General features: G+C 39.4%; 1 protein-coding gene across 2 annotated transcripts in view; it reads left to right on the forward strand.

Moving 5' to 3' along the window:
- SLX4IP (SLX4 interacting protein) overlaps positions 1–12,675 on the forward strand; it is a 179,046-nt gene that overhangs the window by 21,921 nt on the left and 144,450 nt on the right. The gene's annotated exons all lie outside the window — the stretch shown is intronic.

Consider the following 12,675-nt stretch of genomic DNA (forward strand, 5'->3'; position numbering starts at 1 on the left):
TATCTGTGACATGATTTTTGATTATGACAAAGCAGATGAAAATAAAGAGGTAGGCAGCAAATGCTGCAGGTGGGTGAATGCCTGTACAGAGGTCTCTTGCCTGGCCGTTCTGTGTTGTTTTATTTTTGTAAGTTTCTCTTCTGTCTCTCTTGATGGCTGGGGCTGAGACCTTCTCAAGTGTGGGGGGATGAGGGAACTGTGTGTGAGGGGTGGTAGGGAAGGAGAGGGCAAGAAGTGATAGTATAAGGTCTCTGAGATGCCTTCACCCGTGTTGGCTGTTTAGGACATCTTTTCTATACTAGTGTTACATTTAGTGCATTCAAAACACCAAAACAGGGGCACGTGGGTGACTCAGTCGGTTAAGCATCTGACTCTTGATTTCAGCTCAGGTCATGATGTCACGGTTCGTGAGTTCAAACCTCACGACAGGCTCTGTGCGGGCAGTGCAGAGCCTGCTTGGGATTCTCTCTGCCCCTCCAGCGCACGTACATTCTCTCTCGCAAAATAAATAAACTTAAAAACACCAGAACAGGCAAATTACAGTAGTTAGCCAGGTCAGATACTACTTAATATTGTAATTATATATTATTTTTATCAGGTCATGGCTTATTAGATTTACAACATACTTATACATTTCACTGCTTACAATTATTTCTTGTATCTATGTGTTCTGTAGTATTTCTTTTTATGAGAGATTGTTAAGTGGTGAACTTTCCCTGTTTGTCTAAGAATGTATTTTTTCTCTTAACTCTAGAAAGTTGGTTATAGAAATCTAGGTTGAGCATTATTGTCTTCAGCACTTGGGAGATATTTTGCCATTGTCTTCTGGAATCTGTTATTGCAACTGAGAAACATTGTAGATACTGACTGATATTTAAAACCACCTTATAACTTAGTGGCTTAAAACACAAGCCATTTCATTCTTACTATTCCAGGTTGCCCAGTATCATTTGGGTCATTTCTCTTTTTGATGATGGCTGGGGCTGCAGTTATGTGGGGACTCCATTCAGCTGGAACATCAAGGATGATGTACTCACATAGCTGTCAGCTGATACCGTGGTTGGGCTGTCACCTGGGGCTGTTAATTGCGGCCCTTCATTCTCATTCACATGGCTACTCTGTGTGGCTTGGGCACCAACTAGCATGGTGGCTGAGTTTTGAGGGATGGTGTCCCAGAGCAAGTTTCCAGAAGACAGAAGTATAATTTTCCAGTTCTTTGAAGGCCTGGGCTCAAAAGTCTCAGGTGGCACTTATGCTGTATTCCGTTGGTCAGCACACCCAAAGGGCCCAGCCCAAGGATAGTAGCAGCTTTTGATGCAAGAAGCAGCATATGCTCATAGAGAAAGGAAGAATTGTGGGGGCTCATCTGTGGAAACTAGCCACTACAGAAGTCTGCTGTCTGCCTCATTGTGATTTCTTTCTTGGTTATCAAATTTTTTCTTTCTGGGTCCTCTTTAGATTTTAGTTTTGTCTTTGAGGTTTTACAATTTCACTATGAAGTCTGAAGCTTAGGCTTGTTATTTACGTGGTTTGGGAGGCATTGTCCATTCCGACAAATGCTGCTCTGGTAGGCTTGTATGAGTGCTGCTTGGCCATTTGCCTTTTATTGTTTGTCTCTGTGTCCCTACGTTGTGTTCAGAGTGCTTTTTTCTTTTCTTTTTTTTAAAGTTTATTTATTTATTCTGAGAGACAGAGGGATGGGGGTGGGGCAGAGAGAGAGGGAAAAAGAATCCCAAGCAGGCTCCATGCTGTGAGTGTGTGTAGCCCAATGTGGGTCTCAAACCCACGAACTGTGAGATCATGACCTGAGCCCAAATCAAGAGTTGGACACTTAACTGACTAAGCCACCCAGGTGCCCCCAGAGTGCTTTTTATTGGGCCTCTTCCAGTTCATTAAAATCTTCTCATCTGTATTTACTTTGCTACTTAATCTGTATTTAATCTACTCTTTAACTTGTTTATTTTTAGTGACTACATTTTTCAGATGAGAATTTGTGTTTGGTTATTTATTTTATTTTAATTTTTTTAATCTTTGTTTATTTTTGAGAGAGAGAGACACAGAGAGACAGACAGACAGAGCCCGAGTTGGGGAGGGGCAGAGCAAGATGGAGACACAGAATCCAAAGCAGGCTTTAGGCTCTGAGCTGTCAGCACAGAGCCCAACATGGGACTTAACTCAGGAGCTGTGAGATCATGACCTGAGCCGAAGTCAGATGGTTAACCAACTGAGCCACCCAGGTGCCCTGGTTATTTTTTTTTTTATTCAAATTATACCAGTTCTTTTTTTATATATGTATATATATTTGTGCTATTTTAAAAATGTGTTTCTATATCCTCCTTTTATCTTCTTTATAATTTTAAAGTAATTTATTTCAGCCTCTTTTAGATTATTCTGTCACTTCCACTATTATATACTAAGTGCGGAATAAATTGGTGATCAGTGTTCATGTGTGTACTTTTTAATTGCTCATTTTCAGTCACATCCTGCACATGGTCTGTGTGCACTGCATGCGCGCGCACGTGCACACACACACACACACACACACACGGTGGAAGGACCTATGAGCCCTGTAGTGCAGCTGAGCACTTCCAAATTTACTTCTGCTGGAGCCACTGGCATTTCAGTGGTTTTGGACCAGGCTTTGTATTAATTTCATGGCTTGGGATTCCACCACCTTGTGGGTAGTACAACTTTGCAACCCACAATGGAGTCTGGCACGAGGTTGGTGTTTTTAGTATTTTCCAGTATTTTCCTTGCTGTTTTCCCTTCCCTTCCCTTCCCCCTATTGAAGCCCTGGATTGATGGCAAGCTTCCATGTTGCTTCCTTGGTCTGCAGGCAGTGATTTTCTTTTTTTTTTTAGTTGCATTTTCATGAAGGTTACAGTTTATCAAGAGAATGAAGGAGAAAGCTCTGCTGAATAGTTCCTGCTCCAAGAAATTATGGACAAACTGACCCATTGTGAACCAGAGTATTAATATATGGGGATATCTACAAATCCAGTACTTATTTATGTGTCAAGCATTGTGCAAAGAACTGAAAGTTGAAGTTCTTAACAGCTCTGAGCTTAACTGGAATGAGTTTCTTCCCATCTCTCCTTTCTCTTTTTTTCCTTCTTGGGCATTAGGATACCAGCTCTCAACTATCATGGCTCTCACATATTCTGACCAGCAGGCTTGAACCTTCCAAAGGGGTGATTTTTTTCTCCTCCCTGCTTTATTGAGATATTACTGACATACAATATTGTGTAAGCTTAAGGTGTATAAGGCAGTGATTTGATATGTGGTGAAATGTTTACCACAAAAAAGTTAGTTGACACATCCTTTACCTCACATAATTACCATTTTGTTGTTCTTATGTAAGAACATTAAAGCTCTACTCTGGTAGCAACTTTCAAGTATACAATACAGTATTGTTAACTGTTGTCACATTAGATCCCCAGAACCCATTCATCTTATAACTGGAAGTTTAACCCTTTGACCAACATCTTTCTGTTTTCCCCACTACTTGGCCCCTGACAACCACCATTCTGTTCTGTGTTTCTATGAGTTTGATGTTTTTAGATTCTATATATAAGTGAGAGCATAGGTGATTTGTCTTTCTCTGACTTATTTCACTTAGCATAATGCCCTCAAAGTCTGTCCATTTCTCACAAACAGGATTTCCTTTTTTTTAAGCGGCTAAATAGTATTCCATTGTGTATTTATGCCACATTTTCTTTATTCATTCATTCATTGATGGACATTTAGGTTGTTAGGCTGTCACAATTCCCATTGTGAATAATGCTGCAGCAAACATGGGGTGCAGATAGTTCTTTGAGATAGTGATTTCATTTCCTTTGCATATATACCCAGAAATGGAATGGTTGGATCACAAGGTAGTTGAAGTTTTAGTTTTTTGAGGAACCTGCATACTGTTTTCCATAATGGTTACACCAGTTTACATTCCCACCAGTCATGCACCAGCCAGGGTTCCCCTTTCTCCACAGTCCCACCAGCATTCCTTTCTCTTGGTCTTGTTGATAGTAGCCATTCTAGTAGGTGTGAGGTGATACTTGGTTTTGATTTGCATTTCCAAAGGAGGGATTATTAGTATTGTTAGGGGTTTATTTATTTACTAGGCTTCTCAGAGAACCATCTTTTGGCTTTGATTTTCTTTTTCCTGTAGTGTACTTGTTTTCTGTTTTTTGGAATTTTTTCTTATTCTGTTTGAGCAAATGTGCTCTTCTCTGTCCAATTTAAGGTGAAAGCTTAAATCATGAACCTTTTCTAATATATTTGCTTAAAGCTATAAATTTTTCTCTCTAAATGTTTACTAGTTTAATTGTATCCTTATTTTGTTAGAGATGCAGTTAAAGAAGGAATTTTGTTTTTCAAATAAACATATTTTCTAATTCTTTCTGTGATTTAATTCTTGATCATTGGGTTATTAAAATATATATTATATAGTTTCTAAGTATTTGGGAGTTTTTTTGTTTTTTTTTTTTTGTTTTTAAGTTTATTTTGAGAGTGTGCATGTGTGCAAGTTGGGGAGGGTCAGAGAGAGACAGAGGGAGAGAGAGAATCCCAAGCAGGCTCCCTGCTGTCAGTGTGGAGCCCTACTCTGGGCTCTATCAGGAAGTATGAGATCATGACCCTGAGCCTTGAGATTATGACCTGAGCCGAAATCAAAAGTTGGACACTTAATCAACTGAACCACCCAGGCATCCCGAGAATTTTCTAATAATCATTTTGTTGTTTAGCATAATTCCTCTATTTAGGAAAATATTCCATAAGCACTTGAAAAATGTGATGGTTGTCAGATGCACTGAGCTATATATGTCACTTAGAGCAGGTTTTTTAATTTTGTTATAAAAATCTAATTTTTTTTTACTAGTTATTAAATGATAATCTAATGTTTACAAATAGTGTTTTCTTTTTATTTAGGTAAATTCCTAGTAGTAGAATTTCTGGATCATATGGCAATTCTATTTTTAATTGTTTGGGGAGCCTCCATACTGTTTTCCACAGTGGTCCTGCCAGTTGCATCCCTACCAGCAGAGCATGAGGGTTTCTTTTTCTTCACATCCATGCCAACACTCCTTGTTTCTTGTGTTTTTGATTTTAGCCATTCTGACAGGTAAGGCAGAACAGAGGCATTTTCAGAGATGTAGAGTCTAAAACAATTTCCTTCGAGTGTGCTCTGTTTTAAGAAGGATTTTCCAAAATGAGGGAGTAAACAGAGCAAGAGTGAGACAGAGGGTCTGGGAAACAGGCAATCTTGCAGGTGAAGTGAATCCCATAGGATCAGCAGTGTGTTCTGCCTAGAAAACAGTCAGTTGGATTGGCACAGGATATAGGGTTCCACGAAAGAGATCTCCAACAAGAAAGGAAAGGCTGAAACACCTCACATATTTGAGGGTACAGAGAGGAGTTTTTTTAGGTCTGTCAGAGAGTGTGGGTATAATTTAGTGATAAGAATATGGGAAGCTAAACAAACAAAAAAAACGATGCAGCTCTTAACTAAGCGAATGAAAAGTTATGCAAGATAGCAAAGCGAGCACAGTACACTACATGGCTCAGCTTCGAACCGAGGGTACATTCCATACGTTGTGAACTCCAAATGTTGGAAGGCTGGGGAAGGACATGTGTGGGTGGTGGGTTGTAAGCACTGTCCTTTTCAATAGAAAATATGTGAAACTGAAATAATGAGAAATTGATAGTAATAACATAGTATTTAGAAATATGATAGTAAATACCAGATCAAATATCTGCTTTCAGTGTGGCTGCTCCTGGTGAGTGAGAGCTGGGGAAAGGTAGTGACAGGTTAGGGCAGAAGAGGCCTCTTTTTGATAAGTAGTTGTAATCTGTGTAGATGCATTACCATAATCCATAATTGAGTGAGTAAAATTTAAAAGGAATTAAACAAATTTTCATATATATGTATGTACTTTTGGCTTTCTGGGTTGAAAAATAGACAGACCATGGCTGAAAAAGACAGACTGGCTGAAAAAGACAGACCATGTCTGTCTTTCTGTATAAATATGTCTCTTAGAGCACATCTCAATTCCTGCTAGCCACAATTCAAGTGTTGAGGAAGCACACATGGCTAGTAGCAGCTGTGTTGGACACCATGGGTCTCAATTCATGCATCCTTATATGCTCCCACCTCTTTGCTTCTTGTCAGAGTAAGCTTTCAATGAAGTTACCTTGGTTTAAACTGGCTGCAAGGGTGGATAAATTGGCAAGCCAAGGCAAGGCCGTTTCCTTTGCAAGTGGAAACGAGAAATAGACATGGACACAAACTGTATTAATCATGGGCTTTTATCCATAAAAACACAAAGCTTTAGTAAGAAGAAAATAAATTTGAATAACAAATTATGGTTAAAAGTGTCAAATCAGTATATATGGTATTTGCTTCTGAAAAATTTATGGGTCCACCCCCTGCTTTAAAGGTATTTTTAAAAGTATGTAATGTTGCCAGGCCTCACTCCTGATAATAATTACATCTTAGGATTTAAAATTTTTAGCTTGGGTTCCAGCAAAGCAGTACTTTGAAAGGTTCCTACTTCATTGTCTGTCTCTGTTTGTAGATCATTTCCTCTGCTTCCTGCATCTGTTTTCTTGGATTAGTTAGGTATTACACCAAAGTCTAGAATTCTTTTGGCTACAAAGCTCTGCTGCTTCCCCTCCCCCCAATCTACTTTATTGTGGGTGGGAAAATTTTTGTTGGGAGGGCTTGATTAATTAGAAGGGATTCCTGGCTTCCCTAGCAGTGGCAGCCTGGGAAGATTACAGAGCTTGGCTTAGTGACAGGCCAATCTGTATTTAAGGAAAAACTCGGACCAGACAGATTTCCCTGGAATGTGGATCTGGCTTTGTCTTCTTTCACAGAGAATGTGTAATGACCCCCTCCTCCTCCTTCCCACCCACTCCAGGAGACTTAAATCTTTTACTTCTGCTGTTGATATTTGTCTACTTTTTAATTCTGGAGAGGGTGGGGAGCTGGAGTTTTGGGGCAGGAAGACTGAGTCGTTTTCTAAATCTAAAGTAACAAGTTTAGGATTTTGTTAACGTTTAGGAGTAGAGGAGCGATTTTACTTTTTAAAAAAAATCTCCCTGCATCTTTACTATCTATGTTTTTCTTTCTATTCCTTTGTAGCTTTTATAGTTTTATGCACCGCTCTGAATTTCAGTTAACCTTAGTCTCTGCATTCCTTAGAACAACCACAAAAAGAGAAATATGTCCAAGAATTGACAGTAATTTCCTCTTTATAATAAAAGTAAAAGTGAAGAGGAGCTCTTTGAACTTCTAGAGAAAGAGAGAAAGTTGAATAGCAAATGGGCTTTTGTCTTGCTGGCTTGCCTCAGTGAACCACTTCAATTCTGTGTCCTAGGCTTTTTAGTCTACCTAAAGGAGAATGTGGTATTGACTTTGTCATCACCACTCATTTGAAAGCTGGTGCTTTGATTTTGTGTATTACATTGAAAAAAAAGATTTATACAAATGTTTTCATACCAGTTGAGTTCTAGGTAATGAATCTTATACTAAATTTTAAGAAAGAATAAAACTCAAGTGTCCTAATAAATCACAGAAGTTTTAAATGGTTACATTCTTTATTAGAAATGAATTTGAAGGAGGAGTGTGTAACCTTTATTCCTGGGAATGTTTTTAGAAAGGCATTGGTCTTTGTGAAACTTCTCAAGGTAAAAAGAAGTACCTTTGTATTTCTTCTCCATTACTTAAGCTCTTCACCTTCCAGTTTCTTCTTAATTCTGTCAATTCCTTGCGAGAGCTTTAAGTTTTCAAGACATAGAGCCAGTAAGCGTTTGCCTAGTGGTAGATGACATGCTCCAACTAAAGTAGGCTGCTCTTTCTCCCCCGTTGCATATTATCTGTTCTGTTACACTGGCCATGCAGGAAACTGTGGTCACAACTAAACATGTCCTGATTGCTTGATAGACTTGACATAAAATTCAGAGTTCACCAATAGTCACCCAGTTAAGTCGGCCTCAGGCTTAAAGCTCTTCGGTTCCTTCTCATTCAATAGGGCATTTGCTCTGTGTGTTGATGTCTTTGAAACAGGGTTCTTGTTGGACTTGAAATGAAACTTCCTTTTCCAAGTGTTCTCTCTTTCTGGCCAGACACCCAGTTTCTGGGCTTTATTTTTCCAATCCCTTCCTGTGTGTATAAGATCGTCTATTCTTCTTCTTCTTTTTTTTTTTTTTTTGGATGATTAGAAAGTGCTTAAGTACTGCCCTGGCTTCTCATCCTCCTTTCGATTTCAACTTTCCACCTGCCTCCATCAAATCTCTGCCTACACTGATCCCTAAAACCTCAAACTAAGAATTCAGTTTGTCATAGTTTTCTTCTGAACTGGCTTTTGGTTTGAATGTCCACGACACTACCCTCACACATCCCGACGTGTCCAGTTATGATATCTCCTCGTCCTTTATTCCTGCTTCTTACTTCTTTTCTTGCTGCTTCTGTCTTCTTTTCTTACAAATTCAGCCTTTATGATCCTTGTGGTTTCTATTTCTACCTTAGTCTCTGGATGATCTCTATGCCTTTCCTGTCTTGCCATCCCAGTTTATCTAGACAAGTTCCAGGATAATGTTTTCTTAACACCATTTTCATCATTGTTACTTCCTTGCTTAAGTGATCAGCGTAATTCCTTCTGTTTAATCAGATCTGATCTGAACTCTCTGGCTAGATTTAAGGCACTCTCATAACTATTCTCTCTTCCTCTTTAACTTTGACCCATGTTTTTATCTTGGAACTTGGGAACGTGGCCCACCTATTCCTCTGAAACTGATGCCTTCTCATTTCCTGCAGTGACCTAGCCTGTGGTTTTCTCTCTTCTTGTTCTCTCTTACCTTTTCTTCCTTAGTCTCTACCAGCTTGTTCAGGCTTGATTAATGACTCCTTTTTCCTTTGACACACAATCTAAACTTTTCTCACATTGATTATCCTCTCACTTTGTTCCTTTGACTGCTGTGTGCAGCTTATGTTTTCTATATGTTCTCCAATTGTTTATATATGTGTTCACACATGGTTTTACAACATACTATCCCAGCCACATTTCCTGAGAAGAAGGACTTTTGCTCTACTTCTTTTGTATGCACACAGGTCTTGAGTAATCTGGAATATTTCAGAGGTGCTCAATAACCCCTCACTTTCCTTATTACAAAGATAAGAAGTTTCTTTCCTCGTGGTTCATGGAGAACAGGGAAGTCACTCGAGCTTAGAATTATTTCTTACCAGTGTTTTTTTTTTTTTTTTTTTTTTTTTTCAGTTCCAGACAGGGAATGTTGTAATACTCAATTTGTGGTATATTTCTTTTCTTTAAAAAATTTCATCTCGACCTATTTCTCCATTTAGGAGTCCACAGTTCCACTTTGAAAATATTTTAAGTAATAGTCTGTTAATAGCTAAAATGACAGTGTGGAGTTTGCTTCTGTATGTCTTTTAGGAAAGTAAATTATTTCAGTATAGTATAATGTTAATTGTTTGGACATTATTGTATTTTATTTCGATTAGCACCTTAGTTTAGCACCTTTATACTTTAATTTTTCCAACATACATACAAAGCATATACTTTGTATGTTATTCTAGTAAAAGAAAATAATTCTGGGTAGAAAAGTGAAGTCAAGATCTAGCACCAGATGCAAGAACTCGGAAAGTTCCTTGGATTCTCTCTGAAGGCTGTAGAGGGCATCATTGTTCTGTGTTTTGTTAAGTGTGTGCATCTGTAGACATTGTGATTCAAGGAAACACAGCAATTAAAGTGCTTTTAAAATCACTGGCTCATTCCTAAATTGTCATGACATCCTAAAGGCCTGTGTTTGTTTGCCCGGGGGCGTGTGCATGCTCTCATCCAGAGCCTGTTATGCCTGTGGATATTTAGTTTGCTCTGTCTTATAATTGTCCTCACCAGGAAACACCACCATTAACTGGAACAGTAGAAAACAGTCACAGCAACCCAAACTATCCAACGTGGCCTCAGAGAAAACATTCTTAGAGTGACACAAGACTCTCTCTAGTGTGCTTCCTTTCCAGATTCAGGAACTGGAAGTGATGTGTTAAGAGTGAGGATCCCCTCTCTTTGTCCTTGGAAAGCTTTGGGAGCCCAGCCCAGCTCTGGTCCCAGTAGTAAAGGCTGGGGGGTTTGGTTGGGACTGGTACAAGTCCTTGAATTCATGGTGTTATTATACTTCCTGCTTTTCCTACTCCCCTTTCCTTATTGTTACCACCACCATTCATTTTGGGGATGCATGGTTGAGGAGTCAAGAGGTACAGTGGGGACTACAGAGTGTTCTTGCATTCTACAACCCCTGGGGATTCCATGTGAAGGACATCCCACTGAAAGAGCTGTGTGTGCAGTGGTCTAGTCAACCGTATGATGGAAGAATGTACAACATTCACTTCTTGTCCTTTAAAAGCTCCTCTTGTAGTAATGTCTTGGAATGCCCGTGATTAAGTAATATAGGAAGCTAGGCCACTGCATATATCACTTTGTCGCATGTGAGTAGCATGTGACAGTAAGACTACATGAAACATCAAGTAATGAGTTTTTCATGGTGACCCTACATACTCACACAGGCATGCGCTGTATTTTGCAAGTGTAGTCTGAGATGTAAAAGAATGTTACACCATTTGTTTCACAGAGGTGTGCCCTATAGATGCTGGCAAGGCATATATGCTAGACCTAACATCCCAGTTCTTATTACTTGAAAATTCACTATATGTTGTGGATAATATTGAGGTCATGTCTAGTTCTAAATTTCTTTGGTTGTCTATAGTCTATGCATGTTGCTTTAGGTTCTTTTGTAGTACTTCGTGAAATTTAGATCATCAGGTACTTGAGGAAAGGATTCTGGAAGGTGAAATTAGCATCAGACATTTAATCAGGTTTCCTGAATTCACATTGTGGTTTCACTTGTGAAAATTGGATGACTTGCAGTGAATCCTGTTACCTCTCTGACCATTCTTCAACTCTAAGATAGGAATAATAGCACTATATGTCTGACAGGGTTTCTTGCGAGTATCAGATTTATAATAAAAGACAATGCTGTGAAAGTGTTTGAGAAAAATAACATTTTATGAATGTCATGGCCCTCGGTGATTATTTAACAGTAACAATCTGTACAATAGTAGAGGGACTTGGCCTCAGCATCTTACTTGTTCCTGGTCTCATAGTTCTTTGGAATGAGGACTAGTCTAATTCTTTTCATATGTGAGGTGTCACTTAGAAAACTGTCATTTATCCTGGCCTGCAAGACCCTGGGTTAGGCACTAGTGATACAGACAAGGCTGGTGATCACCCTTCCGTATTCTCAGGAGGATTTGCATTGAGAAATGATTGTGTTAGACTGTAAATAGCAGTAGGTCAGTAGAGCACAGAGATGTCAGAGTGCCTTGCTTAGCTGAGTTGTGAACAAATGAGTGCCGTAGTCCCCCTTTACCCCTCGTAATACATTCCAAGACCCCCAGTGGATGCATGAAACTGCAGGTAGTACTGAACCCTATATATACACTGTTTTTTACTATACTTACATACCTATGTTAAATTTATAAATTAGGCACAGTAAGAGAGAACAATAATAAAATAGAACCGTTATAACAATAACTAATAAAAGTTATATGAACATGGTCTTTCTCAGAATATCTTCTTGTACTGTACCCATTCTTCTCACGATGATGTGAGATGATAAAGTGTCTACATGATGAGATGAAGTGAGGTGAGAGATGTATCACTAAGCTACTATTGGGCTTAAGCTACTACATGTTGTCAGAAGAAGGATCATCTGCTTCCTGACTTTGGGTGACTGCAGGTAACTGAAACTGTGTAAGATGAAACTGCGGGCAACTTCTGTTCAGTGATTGTGTTCAGATTTGTTTTGATGGGAAGTCATGGCAAAGCCATAGTTCAGTCATTCCGTTCGGTATCCTGTTTGTGTGTCCATTTACATGATGGACTACACTGACAGGTTGCCGGGGCTAGAAGTCAGGGGGTTTCGATGTTAGTCCTTGGTATTCCTGACTTTGGACAGGTCAGTTAACCTCTTTTTTTTTTTTTTCCAGTTATCTGTAGCTGTGTAACCAGCCAGCTCTAAACTTCGTGATCCCATGGGTCAGAAAATCCAGCCAGGCAGATTTTCTGCTTTATATGACATTGGTTGGGGTCACTGTCTTGGGTGCATTCAGATACAGACTAGGCTGGAAATCTCAAGGAGGCTTTGCTCACATGTTTGGTTTTCCTCCCTGATGCTTCTCTTTGTTCACAGGATGTCTCATCGTTCAGTAGTCTAGCTTGAGCTCCCTTATGGCATGGCAGCTGACTTCCCTGGGGATCATGCCAGTGGAAACTGCTAGGCTTCCTAAGGGCTGTGTCTGGAACTAGAAAACTGTTTCTTCCACCATATTTCATTGGTCAGCTATTCACAAGGTCAGGAGAGGAAATAGACTCTGCCTCTTGATGTAAGGAGTGGTGAGCTTATACAGAGAAGGTAAGGAATTGTTAGTGGCCATCTTCAGAGATTTTTTTACCACAGTTCTCTAATCTCTCTCTTTTTTTCAATGTTTGCTAATTTTTGAGACAGTGAGTATGAGCGAGGGATGGACAGAGAGGGGGGACAAAGTATCCAAAGTAGGTTCTGCGCTGACAGCAGTGAGCCTGATGCAGGGCTTGAACTCAC

The sequence above is a fragment of the Panthera uncia genome, assembly GCF_023721935.1.
Source record: "Panthera uncia isolate 11264 chromosome A3 unlocalized genomic scaffold, Puncia_PCG_1.0 HiC_scaffold_11, whole genome shotgun sequence".
Lineage (NCBI taxonomy): Eukaryota > Metazoa > Chordata > Mammalia > Carnivora > Felidae > Panthera > Panthera uncia.